Source organism: Belonocnema kinseyi, chromosome 8, assembly GCF_010883055.1.
Source record: "Belonocnema kinseyi isolate 2016_QV_RU_SX_M_011 chromosome 8, B_treatae_v1, whole genome shotgun sequence".
Lineage (NCBI taxonomy): Eukaryota > Metazoa > Arthropoda > Insecta > Hymenoptera > Cynipidae > Belonocnema > Belonocnema kinseyi.
The window spans coordinates 98,692,033-98,706,712 of NC_046664.1; the positions used below are offsets into that span (position 1 = coordinate 98,692,033).

The window sequence follows — 14,680 nt, forward strand, 5'->3', positions numbered from 1 at the left end:
ATTTTGAGGAACTTCCGAAAACGCACTTTTCTGAAGGATTAAAAAAACTTGAAAAGCGATTGACCAAGTGTATAGAGCTCCAAGGAGTTTATGTTGAAAAATTAAAAAAAATTTACCCAAAAAAAATTGTTTTTATACCTCATTCTAAGGACTTATTGAACTACCCTCGTATTTTGTAACTCGAGAATGCTTTTGATGAATGTATGTTGTGTCAAAACTCAAAGTAGTACTGATTTACGATTACTTTTAATCTAATCCTGCGCTAGTATTTTTATGAAATTGTAATTTTCATTAAAAAAGGGGGGAGGATGTTGTAATTGAGAGATGCGTGTAACGAATCTTTTTATTGCTTGTTTTAAATTAAGCGCACGATATTGAGGAGAGCGTCCGAGTGAAGAGTGAGGGGTCGAATTGGGCCGGAGAGTTGAAAAGACGAGTTTGAGAAGTAGTTGGTCGTGGAGAGTACCAGCGAGCGAAGGTTTCTGCACGTGGCGTGTAAAGAGAGCTGTTTTATGTTATGTGAAATAAACTTTCTTTTTGTATTGTACGTTCACCTTGTTTTTTTTATTTCCAGTCCTTGCGATTTTTAAACAGTACCATTGAATCGGAAAAGTGATTCATTTACGATTCACGAAGAAATATTTCTTATTGATTAAAAAAAGAGGGTTAATCGTAATAAAACTATTGGGATCCACTGCGCTTCAATACGCCATCTGCTTTTTCAATCCGGCCAAAATATGAACTCGCGAAATAGATAGGATTTCGAAGATGTATTTTGATTTGAGCTTACCCTAAGAGCACGGAACGTTCCGGGAACCTTCGGAACGTTCCAGGAATGTTCCCTGAGCGTGTAAAATGTCCGCCACTTGGGAACGTTCCAGGAACATTCCACTGGGAACTGTGGGGAACCTTCCATTATTGTTATTTTTAATAACAATGATCTCGTAAACCGTAAGAGATAGGTAAAAATAGATGTCATTTTTAGTTTTGAGTACTGTACATACTAAATTGTAATATTGTATCTATATCATAAACTGACATTAATTTTGAACTATCACTTACGGTTTATAGAATATTCATTGATAATAATAACAATAACGATTATTTTATTTTTTTTATTTATTATTTTGAAATATCACTTACGGTTTATAGAATATTCATTGATAATAATAACAATAACGATTATTATCCCTTTGAACGTTCCAGTGTTACATATGTGTAATTTCCATCGTATACAACGAAAAAACACGATTTATACTAAAACTGTGTTTGTCAACAAAAATCATTATTTTAGTATATTATATATTTAAACAAATTATAAGCTTCAATTAACTTACCTTGGCATAAAAGTGAACTTAAAATAAATTTTGAATAATTTATACATGGAATATTTACTATCTAAAAAATTATAACCTAAAAGTTAGGTTAGAATTCATATTTCATTTCTAAACGTCTATAACGAATATATTTTGCATATTTTAAACCAAATATTTTGATATATGCATTAACAAGAGATCATTTCAGCTTATGGTTTGTTGAAACTTATATGATATAGTAAAATAATTATTTTCTTGACAAAAAGAGTTTTAACAAGAAATGTGTTTTTTCACTGAATACGATAAAAATTCTACAATGAACACTTACTTTCGGGAAAATATTAAGTTTTTGTATTCACTTATCGTTCTAAACTAGTAAAAACAGTGCTAAAATTGGTTTTAAGTCCAATTTAAAATGCATCTTAAAAATGCTACCTGGTTTCACAAGTTCGCGACAGTGGAAAGTCCCTAAATTATCTGCATTTTCCTATTCAAATTCACTTGCAGCCACTTCCCATTCACTACAATTAAAAAATCCAGCCGCTTCGCGGGCACATTCTCATCGCGCGCGGCTCGCTGCGCTCACAAGTTTGAGCGCGCCTAGGGCGCGCGACTGTTGGTTCTTTGCGCTTCGCGGTCGATAATATATTAATCTCACAATTCGCGCTCGATAATCTACTTCACTCGCGCTCGATAATACATTTACCTCGCGCTACGCGCTCGATCTCTCTGCATAGACTTTTTAAAACTAAAAGTGAAAGTATCGACTACAGTAATTTGGTGATTGTGAATTCTTTTTTGTTAAAGCTCCTTCGGCTTTAACGAAAACATTCTCATCACGTATCTCGTGCTTCGCACTCAAGTTTATCCCTGCAGCTTTATATCATTTCCATAAATGTATATTATTATAATTCATACCTTACATGTGTATTAAAACAGACGTATTTTCATTGTCCCGTTTAAAAAACGCGAATTCTTTGAAAAAAATTTGTTGTTTAATATTTTATCGCAACCTTTGTCCTTTTTCTATAAACTGAATTTGCTCATTTCCAATGTTTTTCTTATGATTTAAACTTTATACATACGGTCCACTGAGAAGCCTTACCGTTTTTTAACTTCTAAATTATGTATATATGTATATACATATATACCAGGTGGACACGCTAGAGCTTACCAAAAAGTATGCAACCCTGCATATACTCCCATAAGAATAGCATGAGCGTGTAAGAGGGGTTGCATACTTTTTAGTAAGCCCCAGCGTGTCCACCCTGCATACAGGGCCGTGCCAGCTGTAGGGCCCGACGGTCCCGCCCCCCACTCCCAAATTCCGAGAATCCTTAAATTTTCCTACAGACATGAAAAAAATCTAAATTATAACTACGTTTAGCCCCCCCCCCCCAAACCAAAGTTCTGACTACGAGCCTGTCTATATATATATTAAAAATTTGTTATAAGGACAACCGCTGGATTTCACCGGGAGCGGGTGCTAATCTGAGAAATTGCACCCGCTCCCAGCGAAATCGCGGTAAAATTTCAGCCACAACCACGTCTTACGACCGTGAGATAGGTGGTTCTAGTACGTAACGGAATCAATGCGACGGCCCGGCAAAAGTTTCGTACACTCTGAGTACACGGAGCGATCCAAGAACTACCGCCTACTGCATTTTTCCCGCAAGTGTTTTAGCATATTGTTGACACGCAGGGATGCTTTTCAGGCTATTAACGAGTGAAAGCTTGGCACCTCCAAGAGCGCCGATGATAAGGACGATTAGTTTAACAGTAATAGAGATGGTAATAAGGCACTCTTAGTGCCGCATTGTGCCTTTGAATGTAGGTCGTTCCCGCATGAGTTGGACAACTAGATAGTATGTGATCTAAATGCTCGGGGTATGCATGGCACGCCCTGGAGCTATTATCAGGAATGTCTTGTGGCGACGGTATGTTAAGGTGGAAATGACACCGTCTTGGAATGCAAAAATGAAACCCTCTGTACCAGACTTCAATCCAGGCGATTTAAGGAAAGCAAACCTTAGCTCACACGACATGGACTGATCCTCCATATTTCTGTGGAAGATACCGTGCATCCTCTTATCGAGAAGCTGTTCACAAAAGTTTTTCTCTTGAGCTTTCTTAATCCGGGCTTTCAGGAGTGAGTACTCGAGATAGATAAGATTTGATGCATTTTGCTCACCCCTAATACTGAAGTTAAGTCCAAGTGTTTCAGCAGCCTCCTCTGCTGCTTTGTACAGAAACGCTCCTTTGCCCATTTCTTCGTGAATCCTGACCATTTTAAGAAAAGGGTCTCTTCCATTCGCGACTCTTTGTACTGTACCCAGATTAACCCTGTTGTGAAGACATTCAAGATTGACTATTCCGCGACCACCTTTATGGCGTGCGATGTACAGTCGCGGTACAGAAGCCTTAAGATGCATGCTTTTGTTCATGTGCATAACCTTTCTTGTCCCGATATCAAGGAATCTGAGTTCGTTCTTCGTCCATGGAACTACTCCAAATGAATAGAGTACTACCGGGAGGGCAAGCATATTCGTTGCAGATACTTTGTTCCTCGCCGACAGTTCGGAAGACCAAATTTGCCGAATGAGACGTTTGTATCTGCTTTGGAGAGTATCCTTTATAGATGTAACATCCTGAATGCGGCTCTGTGGCACGCCCAGGTATGTATAAGTCTCTTCGGCGCAAAGTTGTCGTATAGCGCTTCTATCAACGAGCTCAGGATCTTCAGAAATGCCACTGAGTGTTCCTCGCTTCAAATAGACCTTGGCGCATTTGTTTAACCCAAATTCCATTCCAATTTCCTTAGTATATCGTTCAACAATCCCTAGAGCTAGATGTAGTTGCTCTTTGTTTTTAGCGTAGATCTTAAGATCGTCCATGTAAAATACATGAGTGACCTTGTACTTTCGATCTGCAGGTTTTCCGCACAAGTACCCGTCGGAATGGCGAAGTGCCAGAGATAGTGGCAATAATATAAGGCAAAAGAGGAGTGGGCTCATGGTGTCGCCCTGAAAGGCACCTCTCTGAAAGGTGACCTTGTTAGTCGTCACACGATTTTTTCCAGATAAGATAATAAATCTGGTTTTCCAAAGCGGCATCAATCTCTCTATGCACCTAATGATTCGCGGATAAACCTTTAAGTTTTCCAAAAGACACATGATAAGTCTATTGGTGGTCGAATCGAAAGCTTACCGATAATCTATGCTGCACTTCGTAGACTTTTCTCCAAAATACTTCGACCTCCTCTGGTTTGGGCGGGTGGTCGACAGTAATTGGAAGGTTTTGGAAGAGTCAAGATGGGTCAGAGAGAAAGTGTTGATTTTCTCTGATCCACCTCTTCCTCCGCTCTAGACTTCTCTTAGCATCAGATGTGATGTAGTCAATCACACACTGAATGCGGGACGTGTACTGTCTTGCCCAGCCTATCTTTATGGCAAGATGATGCATTCGCCTTTTCGTCTTATGATCAGCCGTTGGTTTTGTTTTACGGTTCGCATCGGCCAAAGCTCTCGCTGCGTTATACACACAATAACACAGCCACACAAAAAAAAAGTTTGCGGATCTGGTAACAAGACACACGTATTCCCATGGATTTTGGGGCGCTGAATTTAAATTCGGTCTCAAAAATCACCCATCACGTCAGGGTTGAGCCATAAACTCAAAAAATGACGAAAAATCATGCACTGAGGCAAATAAATTTCAAAATAATGCCAGCGATACAAATTTTCACTTTAAAAACATGTCGACAACTGTGAAGGATCAACCCTTGCCTGATATTAACTTATGTAACATAACTTTACCCAACAGAACCTGACCTTCGATGTAGCAAATTTGTGCTACATCGAATGGGTCAACTCGAGCCTAACCTAGAAATAAATCTAACCTAGCCTAACCTAACCTAACCTAACGAAACACAATTAAACTGATTGTGTTGTCCCGTTGTGTTTGCGATACCGTTCGAATCAACTTGGGCTTAATCTGCAAAGAGATCAAACCTATCCTAACCTGAAAAAACCTGACCTAACCTAACCTAACCTAACTTAACTTCACGTAACACAATTAAACTCATTGTGTTGTCCCATTGTGTTTGCGGTACCGTTTCATTCAGCTTCGGCTTAACCTAGGTAGAAGTTTAACCTATCCTAACCTAACAAAACCTGACCTAACCTAACCTAGCCGAATGAAATTCAACCACACGTGTAGCTATGTAAGCGTACGGTTCTTAGTCTTAAATGTGTGCTATATTTAATAGGTTAACTCGATCTTAACCTACAAATGAATCTAACTTAACAGAACCTAACGAAATTTTGCTTAACGCAACACAACTTAACTTAAGTGTTCCCGTTGTAACACAATAAAATTCATTTCATTGTACTACAAGTGGTTAAAAATTTAGACGCACATTACTCATTTGAAGAAACTTAGAACTACAAGTAGAATTAACCCTATTTCAATTAACCTGACAATGTTTGTATCAATTAAAATGTAGAACTGTAACTGACACATGCAAATGAATAAGAGTTTTATTCAAAAAAATTTTCTCTTTGCTTTTCTTAGACTTAAGGGATATATTTATACTATCTTTCGTGTCTACATTTTATCTTGCTTTTTATCGTAATTAAATTGATTTATAGACCTACTTCAGTCTATTTTCTGCCTGCTATAACGTGTCCTTTTTTCTTCGAAGGAACGATGCAAAGGGTTACGCTTACGTTTAAGACCTACATTCGTTTCCCTTTTCAACATCCAGCAAAAATCAGCCATCATGACCTCGTCACATCTACTCTGATATCGTTGTTCCATCACTTTTATGTTTTGATGAAAACGTTTCCCTTGTTCTTCACTGAAATCACCAACATTTTCTGGAAACTTATCCAGATGAAAATCCAGAAAGTGAAGTTTTAAATTCATCAAGCAGGCTAACTTTTGTAGTTTCTTATCATTTTCGCAACAATATTCTCGTAGTCTAGACTTTTTTTTGTTACCGAGGAAATTTGCGTTTACTGCTTTAAAACTTTCCCAAGCGTCCATTTCAATTTTCGTCATGTGGCTCAGAAATTCGTATCTCTTGTCAATATTCGAATCTGTGGTCCATCAAAGACTCCTTCTTTCAATTTAGCGTCTGAAACATTAGGGAATTTAAGGGATATATACTTATAGCATTGTCCATCTTTGTCTAACGCCTTGACAAATTGCTTCATGAGCCCAACCTTTATGTGGAGGGGTGGTAGTAAAATTTTTTCTGGATCAACGAGGCTTTGGTTGATGATATTATGAGAACCAGGTTTGAATGAATCTCTTAAAGGCCAATGTTTTTGCTGTAATGATTGGCTCGATCTCTGTTATTCCACAGGCATATAAAGCATGGCTCTCTCGTGAAACCCAATTGTTGGCCTAATATCATTGTTATGATTTTGAGATCACCACATGTTTGCCATTTGTGATTCGTGTAATTAACTTTTTCAAGAAGCATTTTAACATTGTTATATTCTTCTTTGATGACCGTTGAATGAGCTATAGGGATAGGAGCGTAAGTATTCGTTTTAAGCAGTAAAACAGCCTTAAAGCTGCGTTTTGACGAATCAATGAAAAGTCGCCATTCTTCGTCTCTGTACACATTTTTCTTCAAGTGGTTCATTAGTCCGTTAACGTCAGTGCAGTACACTAAAGACGTCTCTTCGTCTTTAAAGAAAAATTTCTGAATTCTTTTTCCCTGTCGCGATAGAATGAAACTTTTGTCTTTGGCTCTAGAAGATTTCTTCTTTTTAGAAATGGAGCGGCAAATTCAGCGCCGTTTTTCGGTAATCCAAAATCTCTAATAAAATCATTCAGTTCTAGTTGCGACGCTTATATTGGAACCTTCAATTTCATTTTATGCACGCCATATTCGTCATCCATGACGTTGACTTTCAACTTCCATTCTATCATCTTCTAAAGCGCTTAAATCAGTCTGGAGTGCATTTTTATTGATTTCAATTGCTCTTGTGACTATGCACACATTAATGTACGAAATGTTATTTTTATTCTGGGCGTTGAACCCTTTGACGGAATTCATGCAAAAGTAGCAGTCCGTCGCAATAACGGGTTTTTTCTATGTGGTTGGTGTAGAGTCCTTGCGGTACTTTTCGTTGTTTGAATTTTTTGGACGATACAACATAAGTCTGCAGGAATTGCAAATGACGTGAAGAACCCATTTTGTTTCTTGGTGCAGCAATTTACGGTCAAAACACTTTTCGTAAAGACTTTTCACTTCCTCGTCGATTGATTTTCGCAATCTGCTCACTTCATATTTACTGCAACTGTAACAGAATGAATCTGAGCTATTCTTTCAGGCATGCGATTGAGAAATGCTCGCGGTTTTTTTCCTTGTAGCATGAGACTCTACACCAACCAAGTCATCCATTGATGAATAGCTACGGTTGCATGCTGACGACGTCGGAGAGCCCGCTTTCCCACCCTGACCAGACGCCGATACTGGGGTTTTTCCCTGCATCGTAATACACTTTTTACCTGTGTCTGCCATGACGGCATGAACGCCATTTACCCAGGGACTCAGCCAATGTGGATCCGTTGCCCACCGTCACCACGTGATGGTGCCCTGGTTACAGACACAGGCGAAGAATGCTAGCAAAAAGCGATTACGAAACTCCATACATTTACTGCTATTAATATCAAAGTATGAAAGTACGCAAGAACAGGGTTTCCAGCGTAATCGGTTAGCTTAGGTCAGGTTTTGTTAGGTTAGGATAGGTTAAACCTCTATGTAGGTTAATCCGAAGCTAAATGAAACGGTACCGCAAACACAACGGGACAACACAATCAGTTTAATTGTGTTTCGTGAGTTTTGGTTAGGTTAGGTTAGGCTGGGTTAGATTTATTTCTAGGTTAGGCTCGAGTTGACCCATTCAATGTAGCACACATTTGCTACTGGGAAAATATGCTTCCAGAGCTTTACGTGTAGTTCAATAAATTTCTGTTAATTCAGGTTAGGTGAGGTCAGGTTCTGTTGGGTGAAGTTATGTTAAATCAGTTGATATCAGGCAAGGGTTGATCCTTCATAGTTGTCGACATGTTTTTGAAGTGAAAATTTTCATCACTGGCATTATTTTGAAATTTATTTGCCTCAGTGCATGATTTTCGTCATTTTTTGAGGTTATGGCTCAATCATGACGTGATGGGTGATTTTTGATACCGAACTTGGATTCAGCGCCCCAAAATCCATAGGAATACGTATATCTTGTTACCAGATCCGCACATTTTTTTGTGTAGCTGTGTAATTAATAGCCCAAAGGTCGGATTCTTCGGAAAAATGTTCACGAAGCTCATCATCCATTTCAGCCAGATCTATCGGCTTGAGAGAAACGTTGGTGTTGATTTTTCTCCGGGTCATAAAGCCTCTATTCCTCTATTGGATGCCTGCCCGCGGTTGGTCTTAGTGTCACCTCTCTTTCTCTGTTGCCGGCTTGTTCTAACTGTGGTAGAGTAGGCGTTCCGCTTGCATAGCCTCTTTTTCGGAGTAGTTCGGCATGGTTTCGCAGGCATCGCTGCAAAAAGTGCGATAGCTCTGGGTGTTTCTCGCACCACAGAGCATGCAGCCGTGCCATGTAACCCCGTTCAGGGGCCACACTCGCATCGTAGCACGTCGTATGTCGTATGTCGTATGTCGAAAAGTTTAATTTTTGTATTTTTAATGTTTTTTTTATAAATAAAGCAAAAAGTATGTGACCTAAAAAAAGTGATTAATAAAAAATGTGTAGATATTTTTTGGGTGCACAACGTTTGTCTTCTTTTTTTTCCTATCTTGCAGGGTTTGACCGAAAAATTGAATTTTTGATTTTTGATTAGTTTTTGTGCGCTCAAAGTGTAAATTTTTAGAAAAAATTCGAAAAGTTGATACGATAATCTTGTAGGGCTATCGAAAAGTAACATTTTTCTTTTCAAGTACTATGAACAACTGCACACAGAATTTTTTAAACATGAAAAAATGTGTACTCAGAAATTTTCAAAATGAGCTCACTTATAGTATTTTTATCCAAAATGTCTGACTAACGTACTGGACATTTAATTAAATTTTTTGAAACCCCACACACAAGACGAAAAAGCAATTAAAAGACAAAAGTTTTGATAAGAATGTGACCACGCAGCGGGCACATTTTTTTTACTGTTAATGACGTTTTTTATAATTAAAGCTAAAACTACACATCCTATCAAAAAGTGATTGATGACAAATTTCTAGATCTTTCTCAAATGAAAAATTCTTGTGCATTCATCTTTTAATGTATTTTGCACAGTTTGGCCGAAAAATGTAATTTTTAAATCTTTCATTATTTTGTATGCTGTCAAAATTTGAATTTTTGATTTTTCAAACAAAATTCGAAAAGTTCTTATGATAATCTTGTAGGGCATTCAAAAAGCAACATTTTTTTCTCTTCACTTTTTTTCATATCGTGCGTTATTTGGCTTAAAATGTTGATTTTCTTGTGTTTTTTAGAATTTTGTAAATGCTATAACTCTGGTAATTTTTGATTTTTTGAAAAAAGTTATTAGGATAAATTGTTCGACTTTTTGAATACTACACAGGGCCACAAGATGAAATTGAGGTGGAGGATCTTCTAGCCTAGTTGACTTTTATGTTTTTGAGGTCGCTGATCACGATCCCGGTCTTCATATGACCCCATCACGTCTAGATCAAGGTCAAATGTAGGTCAAACACCTTAATTCGATTGATGCCATTTTTTGACCCTAGATTCTGAAAGAGCGGAAAATTTTGCGTCCGAATACGTCTTGACCGGTTGTCTTCTTGTAATCAGAGTCTTTGTTATTTCCCAAGGATTTTTTTTTTTAATTTCTTTGAAACTGCTCCAAGCTGGTCTCTTATTAGTTGTCATTTTCATTTCGAATTCATAATCATTCATCAATTCCCTTGTTTGGGAGCCATCGAAAACACCTTGATTGATTTTAATTTCAGAAATATTGGGAAGTTTCTCAAATATATACAAGAAAGCATCGCTCTCCGATACCCTCCTTGCTTGGATAAGCTGTTTAAATAAGCCGAGTTTGATATGCAATGGTGGAAGGATGACTTTATGACTAGGAATGAGACTCTTTTAGTATGTTCATAGATCCTGCAGTTAATTCTTGCCTAAGTGGCCAGTCCTTTATCACATAATGTTGTTCTCGGGCACGACTGTCACACTCGCAAATAAAACATGGACACTTTGTGTTTACGCTTCGTTGACCTAATAAAATACTGGTTATTTTCAAATCTCCAACTAATTTCTACTTGTGACTATCATACTTCAATTTTTCGAAAAGAAAATGGAGATTATTGTATTGCTCTTTCAAGATCACTGAATGACTAAAAGGTATAGGGGCATATATGTTTCCATTATGAAGTAACACAGCTTTCAAACTCCTCACTGATGAATCAATAAATATTAGTCATTCACTAGCTACATATTGAACACTTTTATACTCATTTATCAGCCCTTCAACATCATTGCAATAAACCAAACACTTTGCTTTAGAGAAGAGTTTCCAAATTGGGCGATTTCGATAACGATAGAAACTTACTCGAGTACCTGGAGCTAAAAAATTCTTCTCTTTTAATCTAGAAGCTACGAGTTCCGAAATGTCGTTCAAAAGTCCTGCGTCTCGAACCAAGTCACTTAGCTTGTCTTGAGTAAGACCATGAGAATTTCTGGGCTGACCATCTTCTAATTTTTGCAATTCATTTAGCTCGTCATTTTGCTGATCTTCGAATTCTTCAAATGACATTCTTCTATCTGTATCATTAGTTTCTGTTTCAAAAGATACTTCTTCAGTAAATATCTAATGTTCACTTTCAACCTGTTCAATGCTGATTAAAACAGCATGAGTCACAGATTGAACAGATGCATATAATATTGTAGAATTATTCTTTCTATTGTACCCAGATATATTGATCAAGCAGGAATAGCAATCATTGTCATGATCTTTTGGCTCTCGCCAGATCGTAGGAGAAACAAATATCTGTTTCTTCATTTCCTTGATTCGCAGGGAGCAAGAGAAGCATAATATTTTTAGAGTCCATAAATTGTTGATTCCACTGGTATTTATTTTTAAACATTTTTTGTAATGTGCTTTCAATGTATCTGTAACTTGCCTCCCCTGATTCCTGATGATATATTTTCCACAAACGACGCACAAGTTATTTAATCGATGATAACATGGGGTTGTTGATGAACTTGTAGGATTAGACTCTAAAAGGGCCAAGTTTTCCACCAGATTAGAGCTGCGGCCGCATGATGACGACGATTGCGGGCCCGCTTGCTCACCCTGACCAATCGCTGATACTGGGTTGTCGAGTCCCTGTATCGGACGACTACTTTTTCTTGTGCCTGCCATGACAGCTTGAACGCCTTCACCCAGGGACTTCGCCGGTGACCCGTTGCCCACCGTCACCACGTGGAGGTGCCCTGGGAGCAGGCACAAAAAATGTCGATTCACGATGTCCCTTCTTATAGCATATTATGTAAGTAATAAATCTTGGCCTCTGTTTGACCTGGAGAATGACCCTGTTGGTCAAATCTAAGGTCATCCCTTACGGTGAAAATGCTCAACAGTTGAATGTGATTTCGTAGAATAATAGGCCCATGGTTTGAAATTTAGAGTCGGTTGAATGTAAACACTCAAGGTTGAAATTAAACATTAACTCATTCAATTTCTCATTTTAGACTCTGAACCTATCATTTCACGAAATCACATCCACCGAGATCGTGATCAGCGACCTCAAAAACATAAACGTCCACCGGTTCGAGACCCGTTCATAGCTAATACATCTGCTGAGAGATCAAAAGAAGGATTTGACAGGGGGATTTAAAAAATAAATAAAACTGAGATTCTCGGAGAAACGAGTTTCAAAAATCCCTGTTCCCTTCTTCCGAAGTTTAAAAAAAAAGAGTGATTCAGGTAGTTTTTAGAGTAGAAGTATTCTTTCGAAAAGAAAATATTTCTAAATTACAATATAATTTTTTTTTACATTTTTCGTTAAGAATTTACCTTTTTTTAAGAAAATTCAACTACTTGCGGTTATAAGCTGAACTCTTGTCAAAAATTAATTTTGTTGGAAGCTTTTTCATTTTAATTGAAAATTGATCTCTTTTTAAAAATGTAACTTGTTTGTCGAAAATCAATTTTTTATCTAATAATCTTAATATTCCCGTATAAAATTTAACTATTTCGGGTGAAAAAATGACCTTTTTTAGTTCAAAATTCAACAATTTGGATGTAAATTCGTCTTTTTAAATTAAAAATTTATTTATTCCGTGAACAATTCGCGTATGTTGTTAAAAAATCGACTTTTTTGGTAGGAAATGAGTTTTTTCTTTGAAATTTTATCTTCTTATTTAAAAATTCTTCTTCTTGGTGGAGAATTTAAGTATTTACCAGTGAATTATTCATCATTTTAATTAAAAATTCATCTTTTAGGGTACACATAAATTTACTTAGTTGAAAAATAAACTCGTTCGTTGAAATCAATTTTTTTAAATTGAAGGTTCATCATTTTTATTTAAAATTCATTCTTTGGCTGCATATTCATTTTTTTACAGAGAATTTAATTGTTCAATTTTTGGTTGAAGAATGCTCTTTTTAGTTTAAAATTCGTATTTTTTGGTACAACATTGATTTTGTTAACTTGAAACTTAATTATTTAAGTTTTGATTGACAATTGATTAATTTTTGTAAAACATATTTTGTTGTTGAAAGTTTAACTGTTTCAGTTGAAGATTCATTGTTCAGTGAGAAACTCATTTTTTTTTTTTAATTTATCTATTCCAGTTGATGATTCATCATTTTAGTTGAAAATTCATCAGTTAAGATGAAAGTTACTTTTTCCCCCTAAAAATGTAACTAGTTCATATTCTGTTAAAAATTTATTTTTTTCTAGTCTAAAATTTAAATGTTTGTTTAAAAATGTCTCCTTTAATTTAAATTCATCTTCTTAGTTAAAAATTCATCACTTTAGTTGAGAATTCTTCTGTTTGGTTTAAAATTCCACGAGTTTTGTTATAGATGACTTTCTTTCATCAGTATAAACTTTTTTTTGTATACCTCTAAATTATTTTTAAAACAAATTTTTAACTACATATGAGTTATTATAAATATGTGTGAGCTTTCGTACGGAATCTCTTTTTATTAATAATTGATGTAGATTGTTAAAAACCATATAGTTAAACAAAATATATATCAAAAAAATAATAAGAAAGGAAATTAACATACAGACATTACACTTCCGTCTGGGTCACTTTCCCAAAAGTGTTGTTCACAAACTGTATTTCTGTCATCTCTGCGAATAGCCTGTTGCCACCGTTTAATTTCTTTGGGATCTTTTGGTACAAGAAAAAAATTAAACTTCTCCGAATTGCTGGTATAGCCAGACGTACAACCTGGAGCTACACATTTTAATCCCATTATTTTACACTATCAATTAGAAAAAACTCTCAACACAATAAATATTTTACTCGGCTACAAGATCTTATATTTAAAATTTTAAATTTTACACATTTTCTCAAATAAATCACTTTTAATAGGAAATTTACCGGTTTTGCCAAGACAAAACAATGCAAAAGATGCAAAAAACAGGCTTATGTGATGAATCCGGTTTAGTACCTGTATTCATCGTAGTATACCAGCGCTACGCGCACTAATTCAAATTAATTAGAATAATATTCTACCCAACAATATGTTCTTCTCTCTCCAAGATTCAGAAAAATCTTTCTAAAACTAAAAAATAAATTCCAAACTTTCGTTCTAAAAATTAAGTGCCCACCCTTCAGAATTTTATGAGCTTGACTCCTCGAAATATTCGGTTCAGGGAAACAAAGCACATCCTGTGCGGTCCACAAGAGGTTTTATAGATACCGCCGAGTATGGCGAACATGTGTAAGCCATAAAACCAAAATCCCTCCCAAGCAAGACATTTCCAATGGATTCAAACGCAAATCGAAAGTCCCCTTTTTATGTTTAGACTCTGCCAGTTTTTCAGCTCCAAATTCTTGAGAAAGCGTGAGAAACTCTTATGATCAGAAATTCTTGAATTTGACAAACCTTAGTAGGAACGGCTAGGAGGTCCCTTTTTTATTCGATTTTGGAAGACAGGAAATGACTCTGGGACTCAGGAAGGGGAAGGCGCACTGCGGCTTGTGATAGGATAATAATCTTTCACGATAGCATTCACATTCGCATTGTATGACGACATATTTATGATGTCATTTAGCTCGGAACTTTTAATTATAATTATAATATTTATACCCAGATTTCGATAAGATGTAGGCTAGTTAAGAGTTTATTCATATTTGATTTTCTGC

General features: G+C 36.4%; 1 protein-coding gene across 1 annotated transcript in view; it reads right to left on the bottom strand.

Annotated features, from left to right (window-relative positions):
• The window catches only part of LOC117178017, a 79,930-nt gene extending 66,061 nt beyond the window's left edge, over positions 1-13,869 (bottom strand). Inside the window, exon 1 of the mRNA XM_033369204.1 lies at positions 13,593-13,869. The gene's annotated coding sequence lies outside the window, so the exon portion shown is untranslated. The remainder of the gene's footprint in view (positions 1-13,592) is intronic.
• Positions 13,870-14,680: the final 811 nt, after the last annotated feature.